The sequence below is a fragment of the Rattus norvegicus genome, chromosome 1 (genome assembly GCF_021556685.1).
Source record: "Rattus norvegicus strain SHRSP/BbbUtx chromosome 1, alternate assembly SHRSP_T2T, whole genome shotgun sequence".
Lineage (NCBI taxonomy): Eukaryota > Metazoa > Chordata > Mammalia > Rodentia > Muridae > Rattus > Rattus norvegicus.
In genome coordinates, this window is record NC_141534.1 from 122,203,473 (window position 1) to 122,229,673 (window position 26,201).

At 42.1% G+C, this 26,201-nt stretch overlaps 10 non-coding genes across 10 annotated transcripts; all 10 read right to left on the reverse strand.

Annotated features, from left to right (window-relative positions):
- Positions 1 to 1,693: 1,693 nt before the first annotated feature.
- Positions 1,694 to 1,786, reverse strand: LOC148007541 (small nucleolar RNA SNORD116). The gene has a single exon (XR_015656690.1). It is a non-coding gene; the product is annotated as a small nucleolar RNA SNORD116 (small nucleolar RNA).
- A 2,476-nt stretch (positions 1,787 to 4,262) lies between these two features.
- On the reverse strand, positions 4,263 to 4,353 carry LOC148007542 (small nucleolar RNA SNORD116). Its single transcript, XR_015655676.1, has one exon. It is a non-coding gene; the product is annotated as a small nucleolar RNA SNORD116 (small nucleolar RNA).
- A 2,476-nt stretch (positions 4,354 to 6,829) lies between these two features.
- On the reverse strand, positions 6,830 to 6,922 carry LOC148007543 (small nucleolar RNA SNORD116). Its single transcript, XR_015656691.1, has one exon. It is a non-coding gene; the product is annotated as a small nucleolar RNA SNORD116 (small nucleolar RNA).
- A 2,476-nt stretch (positions 6,923 to 9,398) lies between these two features.
- LOC148007544 (small nucleolar RNA SNORD116) lies at positions 9,399 to 9,489 on the reverse strand. The gene has a single exon (XR_015655680.1). It is a non-coding gene; the product is annotated as a small nucleolar RNA SNORD116 (small nucleolar RNA).
- Positions 9,490 to 11,969: 2,480 nt separating this feature from the next.
- Positions 11,970 to 12,062, reverse strand: LOC148007545 (small nucleolar RNA SNORD116). Its single transcript, XR_015655624.1, has one exon. It is a non-coding gene; the product is annotated as a small nucleolar RNA SNORD116 (small nucleolar RNA).
- A 2,480-nt stretch (positions 12,063 to 14,542) lies between these two features.
- LOC148007546 (small nucleolar RNA SNORD116) lies at positions 14,543 to 14,635 on the reverse strand. Its single transcript, XR_015655625.1, has one exon. It is a non-coding gene; the product is annotated as a small nucleolar RNA SNORD116 (small nucleolar RNA).
- A 2,478-nt stretch (positions 14,636 to 17,113) lies between these two features.
- On the reverse strand, positions 17,114 to 17,206 carry LOC148007547 (small nucleolar RNA SNORD116). The gene has a single exon (XR_015655638.1). It is a non-coding gene; the product is annotated as a small nucleolar RNA SNORD116 (small nucleolar RNA).
- Positions 17,207 to 19,684: 2,478 nt separating this feature from the next.
- LOC148007548 (small nucleolar RNA SNORD116) lies at positions 19,685 to 19,777 on the reverse strand. The gene has a single exon (XR_015655643.1). It is a non-coding gene; the product is annotated as a small nucleolar RNA SNORD116 (small nucleolar RNA).
- A 2,477-nt stretch (positions 19,778 to 22,254) lies between these two features.
- LOC148007549 (small nucleolar RNA SNORD116) lies at positions 22,255 to 22,347 on the reverse strand. Its single transcript, XR_015657113.1, has one exon. It is a non-coding gene; the product is annotated as a small nucleolar RNA SNORD116 (small nucleolar RNA).
- Positions 22,348 to 24,825: 2,478 nt separating this feature from the next.
- LOC148007550 (small nucleolar RNA SNORD116) lies at positions 24,826 to 24,918 on the reverse strand. Its single transcript, XR_015657119.1, has one exon. It is a non-coding gene; the product is annotated as a small nucleolar RNA SNORD116 (small nucleolar RNA).
- Between the last annotated feature and the right edge of the window lie 1,283 nt (positions 24,919 to 26,201).

Genomic DNA, 26,201 nt, shown 5'->3' on the forward strand with positions numbered 1-26,201 from the left:
AAAATAAGTAAATCTCAGTTCAGCCGGATAGACACAGAAAATCAGGCCTTACTCTTCCCATTGAAACCACCAGAATCTTAATAGCTTTGGCCACAATCGGAGCACCCTCCATAATCATAACATACTACACCTCTTAGTCCTACTCTGCCTTCGATGAGAACCGATTCAAATATCATATAAGATTCTCATCCACATTAGATGAATGGACTTCTTATGTACTCTTTCTCTATCTCGCTTCTTCACTTTCTCTCTGAAATTGACTAGCAGTGACTCTCCTAGCTTCTCAGTTTCTCACTCACATTCTCTCTATTTGGTTTCCTTATTTCTGTCAATCAAGATATCTGCTTTAATATCACAGTGTCCTCTTTTCCACTTCACCCCCCCTCTCCCACCCCTCTCTCTTTCTGTCTCTCACTGTCTTCCTCTGTCTCACCCATGCTTAGCCTCTTCAACAATTGTTCTTTCTCTCTTTCTCTGTCCATGCTCATATATCTCCTCTTCAGGTTTTGACTGGTACTAAATTCCTGTGAGTGCTATTGCTGTGGTATCTGACATTGATCACCACAGAGAAAGTGTCTGTTCAAAACCTCTCAAGGTCACCAAACAGAAGCATAACCTGTAGTTACTGAGATATATGTTATTATCAACAGCATGATCCTAAGCATACAGCTCACTTTCATAATCAAATGGAAACACAATTTCTTGTTGATATTTGCTTGGAGAAAAGAACAATGTCTAAGATAACAGGACTACCATCAGCCCCAAAACACATAGCCAAAATGCCAAGTTAATCTTCAGCAAGGCCACATCAAGACCATAAGGAAAGATAATCCCGCAGACACTCCATGCCTATCTTCTACGGCCATACCAAAATATAAAATTCCTAGAAGGAGTATGTGTAAGAAACAAACTTGCATACTCAAATTCTTAGACCCTAGAATAGGTGGAGATGTATGTCCAGACCATTTTGGTACAGTAAATCCATAAGCACTGCTGACAAACTACCCAGATAGACTGACAAAAAATGTCCCAACAATAAACATAGAAACTAGGATTAAAATGGGTATTCTCCATACATCCATGAAGGTGGTATGAATCCTGGGACATTTGAAAGCATGTACTTCTAGAATCCACCGACAAGAAGGATACATGCCAACCTTTAAATTCCAAAGCTCTCTTTCCAACCTAATTGCCATGTCCACAATCAGTGTTTCAGGAAAACAGAGCTTTGTTTTCACACAGGAAGAGTCCACATTCCCATAGTTCCTGAGAATTGCTACTGCCTCATTCCACATGTCGCCTGTAACCTTCCCGTTATGTATCTCTGTTTTATGAAACAGAAGGGTTATCATTCATGAGAATGGTTCAGACAGGGACAGCAACACATTTCCTGACATTCCAGTGTACAGGGTTGCACTATGCTGTCCCCGCTAAACTTACATTTGCCTCACAACCTACTATACATTATTGTTGATGGAGTTGGTAGGGCTAACTTCCAAGATAATGACAATGATTTCCTCAACTGGAAAGCATGTTATCATTAGAGCAAGAGGTGTAGCCTTGATTTAGGCCATGATTTCTGGTGATTTAGGCAAGCAAAGAACATTCTGAAGGCTCTCTCACTGGATTCAAGTCTCGCAAGATGAATGGAGGCCATGTGAGTCCCTCAGTGACATTTGTGATCCCAGGTGCTGGACCTCAGTCACGATGATAGTGGCGGTATTGAGTTTTCACTCATTTTGTTCAGCTTTCCAAGGAATGTTTTATTGGAAATCATCATCGATCCAAGCACGCTGGTGTACCCCCTGCCATGACACTTAGTATACTCAAAATAGATCAGGTTTGGTGAGCGAACAGAATTCAAGACATTCACATCCTTTACCACGAACCAATGGGCCTATTCTCCAATCACAGGAGTAGCCACAGGCAGTGAGCCTGAACCAGGTCCCAAAGGATCATGATTCAAGGTTGGGAACTCCTGCGAGCTCCATCAACACCTGAGCACTTTGAGTTCCTTTGGAAAGTCAAGTGTTTCTTACCTTTCACTTCAGGTATCCTCAGGCAAGAGAGCTTCAACTGATGATATCAGGGCAGGCGATGTTAGGCTTCTTCCAACTTCATCTGATGTTCCATACTCAGTTCCTCTGCAAGCCGTCCTTGTCTGGTATGAGACAGGGACTCTGTCCCTGAAAGTAAAGCAAATAGCACATTCCCCCACTTTATTGGATTCCTTGCAAATCATGGAGACTGTGATGCATTGTTGTTAGTTCTTAATTTATCGAACACTTGGGCTCTCTCAGCACTCCTTCCATCCTCTAGAAATTTGCCCTCACAATCCATATCAGAGATATTTTTCCTCCAAGGAACTGTTTGGGGACATAATTTTCCCAATTCTATCACCGAATTCCTGGAGGTTACCATGCAACAAAGTTCTTAAGATGGGACGAAGCCAATATCTGATCCCGAAAACTACAGTAGTATGTACATCACTTGAGAACCATCCAAAGAAATTGGCACGAGGTACACAACAGAATGAGACTACTAACATGGCTCAATGGAAGTTGTCTACAAAATTAAGTAAATCTCAGTTCAGCCGGATATGACAGAGAAAATCAGGCCTTACTCTTCCCATGGAAACCATCAGAATCTTAATAGCTTTGGCCACAATCGGAGCACCCTCCATAATCATAACATACAACACCTATTAGTCCTACTCTGCCTTCGATGAGAACCGATTCAAATATCATATAAGATTCTCATCCACATTAGATGAATGGACTTCTTATGTACTCTTTCTCTATCTCGCTTCTTCACTTTCTCTCTGAAATTGACTTGCAGTGACTCTGCTAGCTTCTCAGTTTCTCACTCACATTCTCTCTATTTGGTTTCCTTATTTCTGTCAATCAAGATATCTGCTTTAATATCACAGTGTCCTCTTTTCCACTTCACCTCCCCTTTCTTCCCCCCACTCTCTTTCTGTCTCTCACTGTCTTCCTCTGTCTCACACATGCTTAGCCACTTCAACAATTGTTCTTTTTCTCTGTCTCTGACCATGCTCATATATCTCCTATTCAGGTTTTGACTGGTACTAAATTCCTGTGAGTGCTATTGCTGTGGTATCTGACATTGATCACCATAGAGAAAGTGTCTGTTCAAACCCTCTCAGGTCACCAAACACAAGCATAACCTGTAATCACTGAGATATATGTTATTATCAACAGCATGACCCTAAGCATACAACTCACTTTCTTAATCAAATGGAAACACAATTTCTTGTTGATATTTGCTTGGAGAAAAGAACAATGTCTAAGAAAACAGGACTACCATCAGTCCCAAAACACATAGCCAAAATGCCAAGTTAACCTTCAGCATGGCCACATCAAGACCTTAAGGAGAGATAATCCCGCAGACACTCCAAGCCTATCTTCTACGGCCATACCAAAATATAAAATTCCTAGAAGGAGTGTGTGTAAGAAACAAACTTGCATGCTCACATTCTTAGATCCTAGAAGAGGAGATGTATGTCCAGACCATTTTGGTACAGTCAATCCATAATAACTGCTGGCAAACTACCCGGATAGACTGACAAAAAATGTCCCAACAATAAACATAAAAACTAGGATTAAAATGGGTGTTCTCCATACATCCATGAAGGTGGTATGAATCCTGGGACATTTGAAAGCATGCACTTCTAGAATCCACCGACAAGACGACTACATGCCAACCTTTTAAATTCCAAGGCTCTCTTTCCAAACTAATTGCCATGGCCACAATCAGTCTTTCAAGAAAACAGAGCTTTCTTTTCACACAGGAAGAGTCCACATTCCCATAGTTCCTGAGAATTGCTACTGCCTCATTCCACATGTCGCCCGTACCCTTCCCGTTATGTATCTCTGTTTTATGAAACAGAATGGTTATCATTCATGTGAAGGCTTCAGACACGGACAGAAACACATTTCCTGACATTCCAGTGTACATTGTTGAACTATGCTGTCCCCGCTAAACTTACATTTGCCTCACAACCTACTATACATTATTGCTGATGGATTTGGTAGGGCTAACTTCCAAGATACTGACAATGATCTCCTCAAACGGAAAGCATGTTATCATTAGAGCAAAAGGTGAAGCCTTGGTTTACGCCATGATTTCTGGTGATTTAGGCAAGCAAAGAACATTCTGAAGGCTCTCTAAATGGATCCAAGTCTCACAAGATGAATGGAGGCCATGTGAGTCCCTCAGTGACATTTGTGATCCCAGGTGCTGGAACTCAGTCACGATGATAGTGGCGGTATTGAGTTTTCTCTTTTTGTTCAGCTTTCCAAGGAATGTTATATTGGAAATCATCATCGATCCAAGCACGCTGGTGTACCCCCTGCCATGACACTTAGTATACTCAAAATAGATCAGGTTTGGTGAGCTAACAGAATTCAAGACATTCACATCCTTTACCACGAACCAATGGGCCTATTCTCCAATAACAGGAGTAGCCACAGGCAGTGAGCCTGAACCAGGTCACAAAGGATCATGATTCAAGGTTGGGAACTCCTGCGAGCTCCATCAACACCTGAGTACTTTGAGTTCCTTTGGAAAGTAAAGTGTTTCTTACCTTTCACTTCAGGTATCCCCAGACAAGAGAGCTTCAACTGATGACATCAGGGCAGGCGATGTTAGGCTTCTTCCAACTTCATCTGATGTTCCATACTCAGTTCCTCTGCAAGCCATCCTTGTCCGGTATGAGACAGGGACTCTGTCCCTGAAAGTAAAGCAAATAGCACATTCCCCCACTTTATTGGATTCCTTGCAAATCATGGAGACTGTGATGCATTGTTGTTAGTTCTTAATTTATCGAACACTTGGGACCTCTTAGCACTCCTTCCGTCCTCTAGAAATTTGCCCTCACAATCCATATCAGAGATATTTTTCCTCCAAGGAATGTTTGGGGACATAATTTTCCCAATTTTATCACCGAATTCCTGGAGGTTACCATGCAACAAAGTTCTTAAGATGGGAAGAAGCCAATATCTGATCCCGAAAACTACAGTAGTATGTATATCACTTTAGAACCATCCAAAGAAATTGGCACGAGGTACACAACAGAATGAGACCACTAACATGGCTTAATGGAAGTTGTCTACAAAAATAAGTAAATCTCAGTTCAGCCGGATAGACACAGAAAATCAGGCCTTACTCTTCCCATTGAAACCACCAGAATCTTAATAGCTTTGGCCACAATCGGAGCACCCTCCATAATCATAACATACTACACCTCTTAGTCCTACTCTGCCTTCGATGAGAACCGATTCAAATATCATATAAGATTCTCATCCACATTAGATGAATGGACTTCTTATGTACTCTTTCTCTATCTCGCTTCTTCACTTTCTCTCTGAAATTGACTAGCAGTGACTCTCCTAGCTTCTCAGTTTCTCACTCACATTCTCTCTATTTGGTTTCCTTATTTCTGTCAATCAAGATATCTGCTTTAATATCACAGTGTCCTCTTTTCCACTTCACCCCCCCTCTCCCACCCCTCTCTCTTTCTGTCTCTCACTGTCTTCCTCTGTCTCACCCATGCTTAGCCTCTTCAACAATTGTTCTTTCTCTCTTTCTCTGTCCATGCTCATATATCTCCTCTTCAGGTTTTGACTGGTACTAAATTCCTGTGAGTGCTATTGCTGTGGTATCTGACATTGATCACCACAGAGAAAGTGTCTGTTCAAAACCTCTCAAGGTCACCAAACAGAAGCATAACCTGTAGTTACTGAGATATATGTTATTATCAACAGCATGATCCTAAGCATACAGCTCACTTTCATAATCAAATGGAAACACAATTTCTTGTTGATATTTGCTTGGAGAAAAGAACAATGTCTAAGATAACAGGACTACCATCAGCCCCAAAACACATAGCCAAAATGCCAAGTTAATCTTCAGCAAGGCCACATCAAGACCATAAGGAAAGATAATCCCGCAGACACTCCATGCCTATCTTCTACGGCCATACCAAAATATAAAATTCCTAGAAGGAGTATGTGTAAGAAACAAACTTGCATACTCAAATTCTTAGACCCTAGAATAGGTGGAGATGTATGTCCAGACCATTTTGGTACAGTAAATCCATAAGCACTGCTGACAAACTACCCAGATAGACTGACAAAAAATGTCCCAACAATAAACATAGAAACTAGGATTAAAATGGGTATTCTCCATACATCCATGAAGGTGGTATGAATCCTGGGACATTTGAAAGCATGTACTTCTAGAATCCACCGACAAGAAGGATACATGCCAACCTTTAAATTCCAAAGCTCTCTTTCCAACCTAATTGCCATGTCCACAATCAGTGTTTCAGGAAAACAGAGCTTTGTTTTCACACAGGAAGAGTCCACATTCCCATAGTTCCTGAGAATTGCTACTGCCTCATTCCACATGTCGCCTGTAACCTTCCCGTTATGTATCTCTGTTTTATGAAACAGAAGGGTTATCATTCATGAGAATGGTTCAGACAGGGACAGCAACACATTTCCTGACATTCCAGTGTACAGGGTTGCACTATGCTGTCCCCGCTAAACTTACATTTGCCTCACAACCTACTATACATTATTGTTGATGGAGTTGGTAGGGCTAACTTCCAAGATAATGACAATGATTTCCTCAACTGGAAAGCATGTTATCATTAGAGCAAGAGGTGTAGCCTTGATTTAGGCCATGATTTCTGGTGATTTAGGCAAGCAAAGAACATTCTGAAGGCTCTCTCACTGGATTCAAGTCTCGCAAGATGAATGGAGGCCATGTGAGTCCCTCAGTGACATTTGTGATCCCAGGTGCTGGACCTCAGTCACGATGATAGTGGCGGTATTGAGTTTTCACTCATTTTGTTCAGCTTTCCAAGGAATGTTTTATTGGAAATCATCATCGATCCAAGCACGCTGGTGTACCCCCTGCCATGACACTTAGTATACTCAAAATAGATCAGGTTTGGTGAGCGAACAGAATTCAAGACATTCACATCCTTTACCACGAACCAATGGGCCTATTCTCCAATCACAGGAGTAGCCACAGGCAGTGAGCCTGAACCAGGTCCCAAAGGATCATGATTCAAGGTTGGGAACTCCTGCGAGCTCCATCAACACCTGAGCACTTTGAGTTCCTTTGGAAAGTCAAGTGTTTCTTACCTTTCACTTCAGGTATCCTCAGGCAAGAGAGCTTCAACTGATGATATCAGGGCAGGCGATGTTAGGCTTCTTCCAACTTCATCTGATGTTCCATACTCAGTTCCTCTGCAAGCCGTCCTTGTCTGGTATGAGACAGGGACTCTGTCCCTGAAAGTAAAGCAAATAGCACATTCCCCCACTTTATTGGATTCCTTGCAAATCATGGAGACTGTGATGCATTGTTGTTAGTTCTTAATTTATCGAACACTTGGGCTCTCTCAGCACTCCTTCCATCCTCTAGAAATTTGCCCTCACAATCCATATCAGAGATATTTTTCCTCCAAGGAACTGTTTGGGGACATAATTTTCCCAATTCTATCACCGAATTCCTGGAGGTTACCATGCAACAAAGTTCTTAAGATGGGACGAAGCCAATATCTGATCCCGAAAACTACAGTAGTATGTACATCACTTGAGAACCATCCAAAGAAATTGGCACGAGGTACACAACAGAATGAGACTACTAACATGGCTCAATGGAAGTTGTCTACAAAATTAAGTAAATCTCAGTTCAGCCGGATATGACAGAGAAAATCAGGCCTTACTCTTCCCATGGAAACCATCAGAATCTTAATAGCTTTGGCCACAATCGGAGCACCCTCCATAATCATAACATACAACACCTATTAGTCCTACTCTGCCTTCGATGAGAACCGATTCAAATATCATATAAGATTCTCATCCACATTAGATGAATGGACTTCTTATGTACTCTTTCTCTATCTCGCTTCTTCACTTTCTCTCTGAAATTGACTTGCAGTGACTCTGCTAGCTTCTCAGTTTCTCACTCACATTCTCTCTATTTGGTTTCCTTATTTCTGTCAATCAAGATATCTGCTTTAATATCACAGTGTCCTCTTTTCCACTTCACCTCCCCTTTCTTCCCCCCACTCTCTTTCTGTCTCTCACTGTCTTCCTCTGTCTCACACATGCTTAGCCACTTCAACAATTGTTCTTTTTCTCTGTCTCTGACCATGCTCATATATCTCCTATTCAGGTTTTGACTGGTACTAAATTCCTGTGAGTGCTATTGCTGTGGTATCTGACATTGATCACCATAGAGAAAGTGTCTGTTCAAACCCTCTCAGGTCACCAAACACAAGCATAACCTGTAATCACTGAGATATATGTTATTATCAACAGCATGACCCTAAGCATACAACTCACTTTCTTAATCAAATGGAAACACAATTTCTTGTTGATATTTGCTTGGAGAAAAGAACAATGTCTAAGAAAACAGGACTACCATCAGTCCCAAAACACATAGCCAAAATGCCAAGTTAACCTTCAGCATGGCCACATCAAGACCTTAAGGAGAGATAATCCCGCAGACACTCCAAGCCTATCTTCTACGGCCATACCAAAATATAAAATTCCTAGAAGGAGTGTGTGTAAGAAACAAACTTGCATGCTCACATTCTTAGATCCTAGAAGAGGAGATGTATGTCCAGACCATTTTGGTACAGTCAATCCATAATAACTGCTGGCAAACTACCCGGATAGACTGACAAAAAATGTCCCAACAATAAACATAAAAACTAGGATTAAAATGGGTGTTCTCCATACATCCATGAAGGTGGTATGAATCCTGGGACATTTGAAAGCATGCACTTCTAGAATCCACCGACAAGACGACTACATGCCAACCTTTTAAATTCCAAGGCTCTCTTTCCAAACTAATTGCCATGGCCACAATCAGTCTTTCAAGAAAACAGAGCTTTCTTTTCACACAGGAAGAGTCCACATTCCCATAGTTCCTGAGAATTGCTACTGCCTCATTCCACATGTCGCCCGTACCCTTCCCGTTATGTATCTCTGTTTTATGAAACAGAATGGTTATCATTCATGTGAAGGCTTCAGACACGGACAGAAACACATTTCCTGACATTCCAGTGTACATTGTTGAACTATGCTGTCCCCGCTAAACTTACATTTGCCTCACAACCTACTATACATTATTGCTGATGGATTTGGTAGGGCTAACTTCCAAGATACTGACAATGATCTCCTCAAACGGAAAGCATGTTATCATTAGAGCAAAAGGTGAAGCCTTGGTTTACGCCATGATTTCTGGTGATTTAGGCAAGCAAAGAACATTCTGAAGGCTCTCTAAATGGATCCAAGTCTCACAAGATGAATGGAGGCCATGTGAGTCCCTCAGTGACATTTGTGATCCCAGGTGCTGGAACTCAGTCACGATGATAGTGGCGGTATTGAGTTTTCTCTTTTTGTTCAGCTTTCCAAGGAATGTTATATTGGAAATCATCATCGATCCAAGCACGCTGGTGTACCCCCTGCCATGACACTTAGTATACTCAAAATAGATCAGGTTTGGTGAGCTAACAGAATTCAAGACATTCACATCCTTTACCACGAACCAATGGGCCTATTCTCCAATAACAGGAGTAGCCACAGGCAGTGAGCCTGAACCAGGTCACAAAGGATCATGATTCAAGGTTGGGAACTCCTGCGAGCTCCATCAACACCTGAGTACTTTGAGTTCCTTTGGAAAGTAAAGTGTTTCTTACCTTTCACTTCAGGTATCCCCAGACAAGAGAGCTTCAACTGATGACATCAGGGCAGGCGATGTTAGGCTTCTTCCAACTTCATCTGATGTTCCATACTCAGTTCCTCTGCAAGCCATCCTTGTCCGGTATGAGACAGGGACTCTGTCCCTGAAAGTAAAGCAAATAGCACATTCCCCCACTTTATTGGATTCCTTGCAAATCATGGAGACTGTGATGCATTGTTGTTAGTTCTTAATTTATCGAAAACTTGGGCTCTCTCAGCACTCCTTCCGTCCTCTAGAAATTTGCCCCCACAATCCATATCAGAGATATTTTTCCTCCAAGTAACTGTTTGGGGACATAATTTTCCCAATTCTATCACCGAATTCCTGGAGATTACCATGCAACAAAGTTCTTAAGATGGGACGAAGCCAATATCTGATCCCGAAAACTACAGTAGTATGTATATCACTTTAGAACCATCCAAAGAAATTGGCACGAGGTACACAACAGAATGAGACCAACAACATGGCTTAATGGAAGATGTCTACAAAAATAAGTAAATCTCAGTTCAGCCGGATATGACAGAGATAATCAGGCCTTACTCTTCCCATGGAAACCACCAGAATCTTAATAGCTTTGGCCACAATCGGAGCACCCTCCATGATCATAACATACTACACCTATTATTCCTACTCTGCCTTCGATGAGAACCGATTCAAATATCATATAAGATTCTCATCCACATTAGATGAATGGACTTCTTATGTACTCTTTCTCTCTCTCTCGCTTCTTCACTTTCTCTCTGAAATTGACTTGCAGTGACTCTCCTAGCTTCTCAGTTTCTCACTCACATTCTCTCTATTTGGTTTCCTTATTTCTGTCAATCAAGATATCTGCTTTAATATCACAGTGTCCTCTTTTCCACTTCACCCCCCCTCTCCAACCCCTCTCTCTTTCTGTCTCTCACTGTCTTCCTCTGCCTCACACATGCTTAGCCTCTTCAACAATTGTTCTTTCTCTCTGTCTCTGTCCATGCTCATATATCTCCTATTCAGGTTTTGACTGGTACTAAATTCCTGTGAGTGCTATTGCTGTGGTATCTGACATTGATCACCACAGAGAAAGTGTCTGTTCAAACCCTCTAGGGTCACCAAACACAAGCATAACCTGTAGTCACTGAGATATATGTTATTATCAACAGCATGATCCTAAGCATACAGCTCACTTTAATAATCAAATGGAAACACAATTTCTTGTTGATATTTGCTTGGAGAAAAGAACAATGTCTAAGATAACAGGACTACCATCAGCCCCAAAACACATAGCCAGAATGCCAAGTTAACCTTCAGCAAGGCCACATCAAGACCATAAGGAAAGATAATCCCGCAGACACTCCATGCCTATCTTCTACGGCCATACCAAAATATAAAATTCCTAGAAGGAATGTGTGTAAGAAACAAACTTGCATGCTCACATTCTTAGATCCTAGAAGAGGAGGAGATGTTTGTCCAGACCATTTTGGTACAGTCAATCCATAAGAACTGCTGGCAAACTACCCGGATAGACTGACAAAAATTGTCCCAACAATAAACATAGAAACTAGGATTAAAATTTGTGTTCTCCATACATCCATGAAGGTGGTATGAATCCTGGGACATTTGAAAGCATGCACTTCTAGAATACACTGACAAGAAGGCTACATGCCAACCTTTTAAATTCCAAGGCTCTCTTTCCAACCTAATTGCCATGGCCACAATCAGTCTTTCAAGAAAACAGAGATTTGTTTTCACACAGGAAGAGTCCACATTCCCATAGTTCCTGAGAATTGCTACTGCCTCATTCCACATGTCGCCTGTAACCTTCCCGTTATGTATCTCTGTTTTATGAAACAGAAGGGTTATCATTCATGCGAAGGCTTCAGACACGGACAGAAACACATTTCCTGACATTCCAGTGTACATTGTTGAACTATGCTGCCCCCGCTAAACTTACATTTGCCTCACAACCTACTATACATTATTGCTGATGGAGTTGGTAGGGCTAACTTCCAAGATACTGACAATGATCTCCTCAACCGGAAAGCATGTTATCATTAGAGCAAAAGGTGAAGCCTTGATTTAGGCCATGATTTCTGGTGATTTAGGCAAGCAAAGAACATTCTGAAGGCTCTCTCACTGGATCCAAGTCTCGCAAGGTGATTGGAGGCCATGTGAGTCCCTCAGTGACATTTGTGATCCCAGGTGCTTGACCTCAGTCACGATGACAGTGGCGGTATTGAGTTTTCACTCATTTTGTTCAGCTTTCCAAGGAATGTTTTATTGGAAATCATCATCGATCCAAGCACGCTGGTGTACCCCCTGCCATGACACTTAGTATACTCAAAATAGATCAGGTTTGGTGAGCGAACAGAATTCAAGACATTCACATCCTTTACCATGAACCAATGGGCCTATTCTCCAATCACAGGAGTAGCCACAGGCAGTGAGCCTGAACCAGGTCCCAAAGGATCATGATTCAAGTTTGGGAACTCCTGCGAGCTCCATCAACACCTGAGCACTTTGAGTTCCTTTGGAAAGTCAAGTGTTTCTTACCTTTCACTTCACGTATTCTCAGGCAAGAGAGCTTCAAGTGATGACATCAGGGCAGGCGATGTTAGGCTTCTTCCAACTTCATCTGATGTTCCATACTCAGTTCCTCTCCAAGCCGTGCTTGTCCGGTATGAGACAGGGACTCTGTCCCTGAAAGTAAAGCAAATAGCACATTCCCCCACTTTATTGGATTCCTTGCAAATCATGGAGACTGTGATGCATTGTTGTTAGTTCTTAATTTATCGAACACTTGGGCTCTCTCAGCACTCCTTCCGTCCTCTAGAAATTTGCCCTCACAATCCATATCAGAGATATTTTTCCTCCACGGAACTGTTTGGGGACATAATTTTCCCAATTCTATCACCGAATTCCTGGAGGTTACCATGCAACAAAGTTCTTAAGATGGGACGAAGCCAATATCTTATCCCGAAAACTACAGTAGTATGTACATCACTTGAGAACCATCCAAAGAAATTGGCACGAGGTACACAACAGAATGAGACCAACAACATGGCTTAATGGAAGATGTCTACAAAAATAAGTAAATCTCAGTTCAGCCTGATATGACAGACATAATCAGGCCTTACTCTTCCCATGGAAACCACCAGAATCTTAATAGCTTTGGCCACAATCGGAGCACCCTCCATGATCATAACATACTACACCTATTATTCCTACTCTGCCTTCGATGAGAACCGATTCAAATATCATATAAGATTCTCATCCACATTAGATGAATGGACTTCTTATGTACTCTTTCTCTCTCTCTCGCTTCTTCACTTTCTCTCTGAAATTGACTTGCAGTGACTCTCCTAGCTTCTCAGTTTCTCACTCACATTCTCTCTGTTTGGTTTCCTTATTTCTGTCAATCAAGATATCTGCTTTAATATCACAGTGTCCTCTTTTCCACTTCACCCCCCCTCTCCCACCCCTCTCTCTTTCTGTCTCTCACTGTCTTCCTCTGCCTCACACATGCTTAGCCTCTTCAACAATTGTTCTTTCTCTCTGTCTCTGTCCATGCTCATATATCTCCTATTCAGGTTTTGACTGGTACTAAATTCCTGTGAGTGCTATTGCTGTGGTATCTGACATTGATCACCACAGAGAAAGTGTCTGTTCAAACCCTCTAGGGTCACCAAACACAAGCATAACCTGTAGTCACTGAGATATATGTTATTATCAACAGCATGATCCTAAGCATACAGCTCACTTTCATAATCAAATGGAAACACAATTTCTTGTTGATATTTGCTTGGAGAAAAGAACAATGTCTAAGATAACAGGACTACCATCAGCCCCAAAACACATAGCCAGAATGCCAAGTTAACCTTCAGCAAGGCCACATCAAGACCATAAGGAAAGATAATCCCGCAGACACTCCATGCCTATCTTCTACGGCCATACCAAAATATAAAATTCCTAGAAGGAATGTGTGTAAGAAACAAACTTGCATGCTCACATTCTTAGATCCTAGAAGAGGAGGAGATGTTTGTCCAGACCATTTTGGTACAGTCAATCCATAAGAACTGCTGGCAAACTACCCGGATAGACTGACAAAAATTGTCCCAACAATAAACATAGAAACTAGGATTAAAATTTGTGTTCTCCATACATCCATGAAGGTGGTATGAATCCTGGGACATTTGAAAGCATGCACTTGTAGAATACACTGACAAGAAGGCTACATGCCAACCTTTTAAATTCCAAGGCTCTCTTTCCAACCTAATTGCCATGGCCACAATCAGTCTTTCAAGAAAACAGAGCTTTGTTTTCACACAGGAAGAGTCCACATTCCCATAGTTCCTGAGAATTGCTACTGCCTCATTCCACATGTCGCCTGTAACCTTCCCGTTATGTATCTCTGTTTTATGAAACAGAAGGGTTATCATTCATGCGAAGGCTTCAGACACGGACAGAAACACATTTCCTGACATTCCAGTGTACATTGTTGAACTATGCTGCCCCCGCTAAACTTACATTTGCCTCACAACCTACTATACATTATTGCTGATGGAGTTGGTAGGGCTAACTTCCAAGATACTGACAATGATCTCCTTAACCGGAAAGCATGTTATCATTAGAGCAAAAGGTGAAGCCTTGATTTAGGCCATGATTTCTGGTGATTTAGGCAAGCAAAGAACATTCTGAAGGCTCTCTCACTGGATCCAAGTCTCGCAAGGTGAATGGAGGCCATGTGAGTCCCTCAGTGACATTTGTGATCCCAGGTGCTTGACCTCAGTCACGATGACAGTGGCGGTATTGAGTTTTCACTCATTTTGTTCAGCTTTCCAAGGAATGTTTTATTGGAAATCATCATCGATCCAAGCACGCTGGTGTACCCCCTGCCATGACACTTAGTATACTCAAAATAGATCAGGTTTGGTGAGCGAACAGAATTCAAGACATTCACATCCTTTACCATGAACCAATGGGCCTATTCTCCAATCACAGGAGTAGCCACAGGCAGTGAGCCTGAACCAGGTCCCAAAGGATCATGATTCAAGTTTGGGAACTCCTGCGAGCTCCATCAACACCTGAGCACTTTGAGATCCTTTGGAAAGTCAAGTGTTTCTTACCTTTCACTTCACGTATTCTCAGGCAAGAGAGCTTCAAGTGATGACATCAGGGCAGGCGATGTTAGGCTTCTTCCAACTTCATCTGATGTTCCATACTCAGTTCCTCTCCAAGCCGTGCTTGTCCGGTATGAGACAGGGACTCTGTCCCTGAAAGTAAAGCAAATAGCACATTCCCCCACTTTATTGGATTCCTTGCAAATCATGGAGACTGTGATGCATTGTTGTTAGTTCTTAATTTATCGAACACTTGGGCTCTCTCAGCACTCCTTCCGTCCTCTAGAAATTTGCCCTCACAATCCATATCAGAGATATTTTTCCTCCACGGAACTGTTTGGGGACATAATTTTCCCAATTCTATCACCGAATTCCTGGAGGTTACCATGCAACAAAGTTCTTAAGATGGGACGAAGCCAATATCTGATCCCGAAAACTACAGTAGTATGTACATCACTTGAGAACCATCCAAAGAAATTGGCACGAGGTACACAACAGAATGAGACCAACAACATGGCTTAATGGAAGATGTCTACAAAAATAAGTAAATCTCAGTTCAGCCGGATATGACAGAGATAATCAGGCCTTACTCTTCCCATGGAAACCACCAGAATCTTAATAGCTTTGGCCACAATCGGAGCACCCTCCATGATCATAACATACTACACCTATTATTCCTACTCTGTCTTCGATGAGAACCGATTCAAATATCATATAAGATTCTCATCCACATTAGATGAATGGACTTCTTATGTACTCTTTCTCTCTCTCGCTTCTTCACTTTCTCTCTGAAATTTTCTTGCAGTGACTCTCCTAGCTTCTCAGTTTCTCACTCACATTCTCTCTATTTGGTTTCCTTATTTCTGTCAATCAAGATATCTGCTTTAATATCACAGTGTCCTCTTTTCCACTTCACCCCCCCTCTACCACCCCTCTCTCTTTCTGTCTCTCACTGTCTTCCTCTGTCTCACACATGCTTAGCCTCTTCAACAATTGTTCTTTCTCTCTGTCTCTGTCCATGCTCATATATCTCCTATTCAGGTTTTGACTGGTACTAAATTCCTGTGAGTGCTATTGCTGTGGTATATGACATTGATCACCACAGAGAAAGTGTCTGTTCAAACCCTCTAGGGTCACCAAACACAAGCATAACCTGTAGTCACTGAGATATATGTTATTATCAACAGCATGATCCTAAGCATACAGCTCACTTTCATAATCAAATGGAAACACAATTTCTTGTTGATATTTGCTTGGAGAAAAGAACAATGTCTAAGATAACAGGACTACCATCAGCCCCAAAACACATAGCCAGAATGCCAAGTTAACCTTCAGCAAGGCCACATCAAGACCATAAGGGAAGATAATCCCCCAGACACTCCACGCCTATCTTCTACGGCCATACCAAAATATAAAATTCCTAGAAGGAGTGTGTGTAAGAAACAAACTTGCATGCTCACATTCTTAGATCCTAGAAGAGGAGGAGATGTTTGTCCAGACCATTTTGGTACAGTCAATCCATAAGAACTGCTGGCAAACTACCCGGATAGACTGACAAAAATTGTCCCAACAATAAACATAGAAACTAGGATTAATATTTGTGTTCTCCATACATCCATGAAGGTGGTATGAATCCTGGGACATTTGAAAGCATGCACTTCTAGAATACACCGACAAGAAGGCTACATGCCAACCTTTTAAATTCCAAGGCTCTCTTTCCAACCTAATTGCCATGGCCACAATCAGTCTTTCAAGAAAACAGAGCTTTGTTTTCACACAGGAAGAGTCCACATTCCCATAGTTCCTGAGAATTGCTACTGCCTCATTCCACATGTCGCCTGTAACCTTCCCGTTATGTATCTATGTTTTATGAAACAGAAGGGTTATAATTCATGCGAAGGCTTCAGACACGGACAGAAACACATTTCCTGACATTCCAGTGTACATTGTTGAACTATGCTGCCCCCGCTAAACTTACATTTGCCTCACAACCTACTATACATTATTGCTGATGGAGTTGAGAGGGCTAACTTCCAAGATACTGACAATGATCTCCTCAACCGGAAAGCATGTTATCATTAGAGCAAAAGGTGAAGCCTTGATTTAGGCCATGATTTCTGGTGATTTAGGCAAGCAAAGAACATTCTGAAGGCTCTCTCACTGGATCCAAGTCTCGCAAGGTGAATGGAGGCCATGTGAGTCCCTCAGTGACATTTGTGATCCCAGGTGCTTGACCTCAGTCACGATGACAGTGGCGGTATTGAGTTTTCACTCATTTTGTTCAGCTTTCCAAGGAATGTTTTATTGGAAATCATCATTGATCCAAGCACGCTGGTGTACCCCCTGCCATGACACTTAGTATACTCAAAATAGATCAGGTTTGGTGAGCGAACAGAATTCAAGACATTCACATCCTTTACCATGAACCAATGGGCCTATTCTCCAATCACAGGAGTAGCCACAGGCAGTGAGCCTGAACCAGGTCCCAAAGGATCATGATTCAAGGTTGGGAACTCCTGCGAGCTCCATCAACACCTGAGCACTTTGAGTTCCTTTGGAAAGTCAAGTGTTTCTTACCTTTCACTTCACGTATTCTCAGGCAAGAGAGCTTCAAGTGATGACATCAGGGCAGGCGATGTTAGGCTTCTTCCAACTTCATCTGATGTTCCATACTCAGTTCCTCTCCAAGCCGTGCTTGTCCGGTATGAGACAGGGACTCTGTCCCTGAAAGTAAAGCAAATAGCACATTCCCCCACTTTATTGGATTCCTTGCAAATCATGGAGACTGTGATGCATTGTTGTTAGTTCTTAATTTATCGAACACTTGGGCTCTCTCAGCACTCCTTCCGTCCTCTAGAAATTTGCCCTCACAATCCATATCAGAGATATTTTTCCTCCACGGAACTGTTTGGGGACATAATTTTCCCAATTCTATCACCGAATTCCTGGAGGTTACCATGCAACAAAGTTCTTAAGATGGGACGAAGCCAATATCTGATCCCGAAAACTACAGTAGTATGTACATCACTTGAGAACCATCCAAAGAAATTGGCACGAGGTACACAACAGAATGAGACCAACAACATGGCTTAATGGAAGATGTCTACAAAAATAAGTAAATCTCAGTTCAGCCGGATATGACAGAGATAATCAGGCCTTACTCTTCCCATGGAAACCACCAGAATCTTAATAGCTTTGGCCACAATCGGAGCACCCTCCATGATCATAACATACTACACCTATTATTCCTACTCTGTCTTCGATGAGAACCGATTCAAATATCATATAAGATTCTCATCCACATTAGATGAATGGACTTCTTATGTACTCTTTCTCTCTCTCGCTTCTTCACTTTCTCTCTGAAATTTTCTTGCAGTGACTCTCCTAGCTTCTCAGTTTCTCACTCACATTCTCTCTATTTGGTTTCCTTATTTCTGTCAATCAAGATATCTGCTTTAATATCACAGTGTCCTCTTTTCCACTTCACCCCCCCTCTACCACCCCTCTCTCTTTCTGTCTCTCACTGTCTTCCTCTGTCTCACACATGCTTAGCCTCTTCAACAATTGTTCTTTCTCTCTGTCTCTGTCCATGCTCATATATCTCCTATTCAGGTTTTGACTGGTACTAAATTCCTGTGAGTGCTATTGCTGTGGTATATGACATTGATCACCACAGAGAAAGTGTCTGTTCAAACCCTCTAGGGTCACCAAACACAAGCATAACCTGTAGTCACTGAGATATATGTTATTATCAACAGCATGATCCTAAGCATACAGCTCACTTTCATAATCAAATGGAAACACAATTTCTTGTTGATATTTGCTTGGAGAAAAGAACAATGTCTAAGATAACAGGACTACCATCAGCCCCAAAACACATAGCCAGAATGCCAAGTTAACCTTCAGCAAGGCCACATCAAGACCATAAGGGAAGATAATCCCCCAGACACTCCACGCCTATCTTCTACGGCCATACCAAAATATAAAATTCCTAGAAGGAGTGTGTGTAAGAAACAAACTTGCATGCTCACATTCTTAGATCCTAGAAGAGGAGGAGATGTTTGTCCAGACCATTTTGGTACAGTCAATCCATAAGAACTGCTGGCAAACTACCCGGATAGACTGACAAAAATTGTCCCAACAATAAACATAGAAACTAGGATTAATATTTGTGTTCTCCATACATCCATGAAGGTGGTATGAATCCTGGGACATTTGAAAGCATGCACTTCTAGAATACACCGACAAGAAGGCTACATGCCAACCTTTTAAATTCCAAGGCTCTCTTTCCAACCTAATTGCCATGGCCACAATCAGTCTTTCAAGAAAACAGAGCTTTGTTTTCACACAGGAAGAGTCCACATTCCCATAGTTCCTGAGAATTGCTACTGCCTCATTCCACATGTCGCCTGTAACCTTCCCGTTATGTATCTATGTTTTATGAAACAGAAGGGTTATCATTCATGCGAAGGCTTCAGACACGGACAGAAACACATTTCCTGACATTCCAGTGTACATTGTTGAACTATGCTGCCCCCGCTAAACTTACATTTGCCTCACAACCTACTATACATTATTGCTGATGGAGTTGAGAGGGCTAACTTCCAAGATACTGACAATGATCTCCTCAACCGGAAAGCATGTTATCATTAGAGCAAAAGGTGAAGCCTTGATTTAGGCCATGATTTCTGGTGATTTAGGCAAGCAAAGAACATTCTGAAGGCTCTCTCACTGGATCCAAGTCTCGCAAGGTGAATGGAGGCCATGTGAGTCCCTCAGTGACATTTGTGATCCCAGGTGCTTGACCTCAGTCACGATGACAGTGGCGGTATTGAGTTTTCACTCATTTTGTTCAGCTTTCCAAGGAATGTTTTATTGGAAATCATCATTGATCCAAGCACGCTGGTGTACCCCCTGCCATGACACTTAGTATACTCAAAATAGATCAGGTTTGGTGAGCGAACAGAATTCAAGACATTCACATCCTTTACCATGAACCAATGGGCCTATTCTCCAATCACAGGAGTAGCCACAGGCAGTGAGCCTGAACCAGGTCCCAAAGGATCATGATTCAAGGTTGGGAACTCCTGCGAGCTCCATCAACACCTGAGCACTTTGAGTTCCTTTGGAAAGTCAAGTGTTTCTTACCTTTCACTTCACGTATTCTCAGGCAAGAGAGCTTCAAGTGATGACATCAGGGCAGGCGATGTTAGGCTTCTTCCAACTTCATCTGATGTTCCATACTCAGTTCCTCTCCAAGCCGTGCTTGTCCGGTATGAGACAGGGACTCTGTCCCTGAAAGTAAAGCAAATAGCACATTCCCCCACTTTATTGGATTCCTTGCAAATCATGGAGACTGTGATGCATTGTTGTTAGTTCTTAATTTATCGAACACTTGGGCTCTCTCAGCACTCCTTCCGTCCTCTAAAAATTTGCCCTCACAATCCATATCAGAGATATTTTTCCTCCACGGAACTGTTTGGGGACATAATTTTCCCAATTCTATCACCGAATTCCTGGAGGTTACCATGCAACAAAGTTCTTAAGATGGGACGAAGCCAATATCTGATCCCGAAAACTACAGTAGTATGTACATCACTTGAGAACCATCCAAAGAAATTGGCACGAGGTACACAACAGAATGAGACCAACAACATGGCTTAATGGAAGATGTCTACAAAAATAAGTAAATCTCAGTTCAGCCGGATATGACAGAGATAATCAGGCCTTACTCTTCCCATGGAAACCACCAGAATCTTAATAGGTTTGGCCACAATCGGAGCACCCTCCATGATCATAACATACTACACCTATTATTCCTACTCTGCCTTCGATGAGAACCGATTCAAATATCATAAAAGATTCTCATCCACATTAGATGAATGGACTTCTTATGTACTCTTTCTCTCTCTCGCTTCTTCACTTTCTCTCTGAAATTGACTTGCAGTGACTCTCCTAGCTTCTCAGTTTCTCACTCACATTCTCTCTATTTGGTTTCCTTATTTCTGTCAATCAAGATATCTGCTTTAATATCACAGTGTCCTCTTTTCCACTTCACCCCCCCTCTCCCACCCCTCTCTCTTTCTGTCTCTCACTGTCTTCCTCTGTCTCACACATGCTTAGCCTCTTCAACAATTGTTCTTTCTCTCTGTCTCTGTCCATGCTCATATATCTCCTATTCAGGTTTTGACTGGTACTAAATTCCTGTGAGTGCTATTGCTGTGGTATCTGACATTGATCACCACAGAGAAAGTGTCTGTTCAAACCCTCTAGGGTCACCAAACACAAGCATAACCTGTAGTCACTGAGATATATGTTATTATCAACAGCATGATCCTAAGCATACAGCTCACTTTCATAATCAAATGGAAACACAATTTCTTGTTGATATTTGCTTGGAGAAAAGAACAATGTCTAAGATATCAGGACTACCATCAGCCCCAAAACACATAGCCAGAATGCCAAGTTAACCTTCAGCAAGGCCTCATCAAGACCATAAGGAAAGATAATCCTGCAGACACTCCATGCCTATCTTCTACGGCCATACCAAAATATAAAATTCCTAGAAGGAGTGTGTGTAAGAAACAAACTTGCATGCTCACATTCTTAGATCCTAGAAGAGGAGGAGATGTATGTCCAGACCATTTTGGTACAGTCAAACCATAAGAACTAGTGGCAAACTACCCGGATAGACTGACAAAAAATGTCCCAACAATAAACATAGAAACTAGGATTAAAATGGGTGTTCTCCATACATCCATGAAGGTGGTATGAATCCTGTGACATTTGAAAGCATGCACTTCTAGAATCCTCCGACAAGAAGGCTACATGCCAACCTTTTAAATTCCAAGGCTCTCTTTCCAACCTAATTGCCATGGCCACAATCAGTCTTTCAAGAAAACAGAGCTTTGTTTTCACACAGGAAGAGTCCAATTCCCATAGTTCCTGAGAACTGCTACTGCCTCATTCCACATGTCGCCTGTAACCTTCCCGTTATGTATCTCTGTTTTATGAAACAGAAGGGTTATCATTCATGCGAAGGATTCAGACACGGACAGAAACACATTTCCTGACATTCCAGTGTACATTGTTGAACTATGCTGCCCCCGCTAAACTTACATTTGCCTTACAACCTACTATACATTATTGCTGATGGAGTTGGTAGGGCTAACTTCCAAGATACTGACAATGATCTCCTCAACCGGAAAGCATGTTATCATTAGAGCAAAAGGTGAAGCCTTGATTTAGGCCATGATTTCTGGTGATTTAGGCAAGCAAAGAACATTCTGAAGGCTCTCTCACTGGATCCAAGTCTCGCAAGGTGAATGGAGGCCATGTGAGTCCCTCAGTGACATTTGTGATCCCAGGTGCTGGACCTCAGTCACGATGACAGTGGCGGTATTGAGTTTTCACTCATTTTGTTCAGCTTTCCAAGGAATGTTTTATTGGAAATCATCATCGATCCAAGCACGCTGGTGTACCCCCTGCCATGACACTTAGTATACTCAAAATAGATCAGGTTTGGTGAGCGAACAGAATTCAAGACATTCACATCCTTTACCACGAACCAATGGGCCTATTCTCCAATCACAGGAGTAGCCACAGGCAGTGAGCCTGAACCAGGTCCCAAAGGATCATGATTCAAGGTTGGGAACTCCTGCGAGCTCCATCAACACCTGAGTACTTTGAGTTCCTTTGGAAAGTCAAGTGTTTCTTACCTTTCACTTCAGGTATCCTCAGGCAAGAGAGCTTCAACTGAGGACTTCAGGGCAGGCGATGTTAGGCTTCTTCCAACTTCATCTGATGTTCCATACTCAGTTCCTCTCCAAGCCGTGCTTGTCCGGTATGAGACAGGGACTCTGTCCCTGAAAGTAAAGCAAATAGCACATTCCCCCACTTTATTGGATTCCTTGCAAATCATGGAGACTGTGATGCATTGTTGTTAGTTCTTAATTTATCGAACACTTGGGCTCTCTCAGCACTCCTTCCGTCCTCTAGAAATTTGCCCTCACAATCCATATCAGAGATATTTTTCCTCCAAGGAACTGTTTGGGGACATAATTTTCCCAATTCTATCACCGAATTCCTGGAGGTTACCATGCAACAAAGTTCTTAAGATGGGACGAAGTCAATATCTGATAACGAAAACTACAGTAGTATATACATCACTTGAGAACCATCCAAAGAAATTGGCACGAGGTACACAAAAGAATGAGACCAACAACATGGCTTAATGGAAGTTGTCTACAAAAATAAGTAAATCTCAGTTCAGCCGGATATGACAGAGAAAATCAGGCCTTACTCTTCCCATGGAAACCACCAGAATCTTAATAGCTTTGGCCACAATCGGAGCACCCTCCATAATCATAACATACTACACCTATTATTCCTACTCTGTCTTCGATGAGAACCGATTCAAATATCATATAAGATTCTCATCCACATTAGATGAATGGACTTCTTATGTACTCTTTCTCTCTCTCGCTTCTTCACTTTCTCTCTGAAATTGACTTGCAGTGACTCTCCTAGCTTCTCAGTTTCTCACTCACATTCTCTCTATTTGGTTTCCTTATTTCTCTCAATCAAGATATCTGCTTTAATATCACAGTGTCCTCTTTTCCACTTCACCCCCCCTCTCCCACCCCTCTCTCTTTCTGTCTCTCACCGTCTTCCTCTGTCTCACACATGCTTAGCCTCTTCAACAATTGTTCTTTCTCTCTGTCTCTGACCATGCTCATATATCTCCTATTCAGATTTTGACTGGTACTAAATTCCTGTGAGTGCTATTGCTGCGGTATCTGACATTGATCACCACAGATAAAGTGTCTGTTCAAACCCTCTCAGGTCACCAAACACAAGCATAACCTGTAGTCCCTGAGATATATGTTATTATCAACAGCATGATCCTAAGCATACAGCTCACTTTCATAATCAAATGGAAACACAATTTCTTGTTGATATTTGCTTGGAGAAAAGAACAATGTCTAAGATATCAGGACTACCATCAGCCCCAAAACATATAGCCAGAATGCCAAGTTAACCTTCAGCAAGGCCTCATCAAGACCATAAGGAAAGATAATCCTGCAGACACTCCATGCCTATCTTCTACGGCCATACCAAAATATAAAATTCCTAGAAGGAGTGTGTGTAAGAAACAAACTTGCATGCTCACATTCTTAGATCCTAGAAGAGGAGGAGATGTATGTCCAGACCATTTTGGTACAGTCAATCCATAAGAACTAGTGGCAAACTACCCGGATAGACTGACAAAAAATGTCCCAACAATAAACATAGAAACTAGGATTAAAATGGGTGTTCTCCATACATCCATAAAGGTGGTATGAATCCTTGGACATTTGAAAGCATGCACTTCTAGAATCCTCCGACAAGAAGGCTACATGCCAACCTTTTAAATTCCAAGGCTCTCTTTCCAACCTAAATGCCATGGCCACAATCAGTCTTTCAAGAAAACAGAGCTTTGTTTTCACACAGGAAGAGTCCACATTCCCATAGTTCCTGAGAACTGCTACTGCCTCATTCCACATGTCGCCTGTAACCTTCCCGTTATGTATCTCTGTTTTATGAAACAGAAGGGTTATCATTCATGCGAAGGATTCAGACACGGACAGAAACACATTTCCTGACATTCCAGTGTACATTGTTGAACTATGCTGCCCCCGCTAAACTTACATTTGCCTCACAACCTACTATACATTATTGCTGATGGAGTTGGTAGGGCTAACTTCCAAGATAATGACAATGATCTCCTCAACCGGAAAGCATGTTATCATTAGAGCAAAAGGTGAAGCCTTGATTTAGGCCATGATTTCTGGTGATTTAGGCAAGCAAAGAACATTCTGAAGGCTCTCTCACTGGATCCAAGTCTCGCAAGGTGAATGGAGGCCATGTGAGTCCCTCAGTGACATTTGTGATCCCAGGTGCTGGACCTCAGTCACGATGACAGTGGCGGTATTGAGTTTTCACTCATTTTGTTCAGCTTTCCAAGGAATGTTTTATTGGAAATCATCATCGATCCAAGCACGCTGGTGTACCCCCTGCCATGACACTTAGTATACTCAAAATAGATCAGGTTTGGTGAGCGAACAGAATTCAAGACATTCACATCCTTTACCACGAACCAATGGGCCTATTCTCCAATCACAGGAGTAGCCACAGGCAGTGAGCCTGAACCAGGTCCCAAAGGATCATGATTCAAGGTTGGGAACTCCTGCGAGCTCCATCAACACCTGAGTACTTTGAGTTCCTTTGGAAAGTCAAGTGTTTCTTACCTTTCACTTCAGGTATCCTCAGGCAAGAGAGCTTCAACTGAGGACTTCAGGGCAGGCGATGTTAGGCTTCTTCCAACTTCATCTGATGTTCCATACTCAGTTCCTCTCCAAGCCGTGCTTGTCCGGTATGAGACAGGGACTCTGTCCCTGAAAGTAAAGCAAATAGCACATTCCCCCACTTTATTGGATTCCTTGCAAATCATGGAGACTGTGATGCATTGTTGTTAGTTCTTAATTTATCGAACACTTGGGCTCTCTCAGCACTCCTTCCGTCCTCTAGAAATTTGCCCTCACAATCCATATCAGAGATATTTTTCCTCCAAGGAACTGTTTGGGGACATAATTTTCCCAATTCTATCACCGAATTCCTGGAGGTTACCATGCAACAAAGTTCTTAAGATGGGACGAAGTCAATATCTGATAACGAAAACTACAGTAGTATATACATCACTTGAGAACCATCCAAAGAAATTGGCACGAGGTACACAAAAGAATGAGACCAACAACATGGCTTAATGGAAGTTGTCTACAAAAATAAGTAAATCTCAGTTCAGCCGGATATGACAGAGAAAATCAGGCCTTACTCTTCCCATGGAAACCACCAGAATCTTAATAGCTTTGGCCACAATCGGAGCACCCTCCATAATCATAACATACTACACCTATTATTCCTACTCTGTCTTCGATGAGAACCGATTCAAATATCATATAAGATTCTCATCCACATTAGATGAATGGACTTCTTATGTACTCTTTCTCTCTCTCGCTTCTTCACTTTCTCTCTGAAATTGACTTGCAGTGACTCTCCTAGCTTCTCAGTTTCTCACTCACATTCTCTCTATTTGGTTTCCTTATTTCTCTCAATCAAGATATCTGCTTTAATATCACAGTGTCCTCTTTTCCACTTCACCCCCCCTCTCCCACCCCTCTCTCTTTCTGTCTCTCACCGTCTTCCTCTGTCTCACACATGCTTAGCCTCTTCAACAATTGTTCTTTCTCTCTGTCTCTGACCATGCTCATATATCTCCTA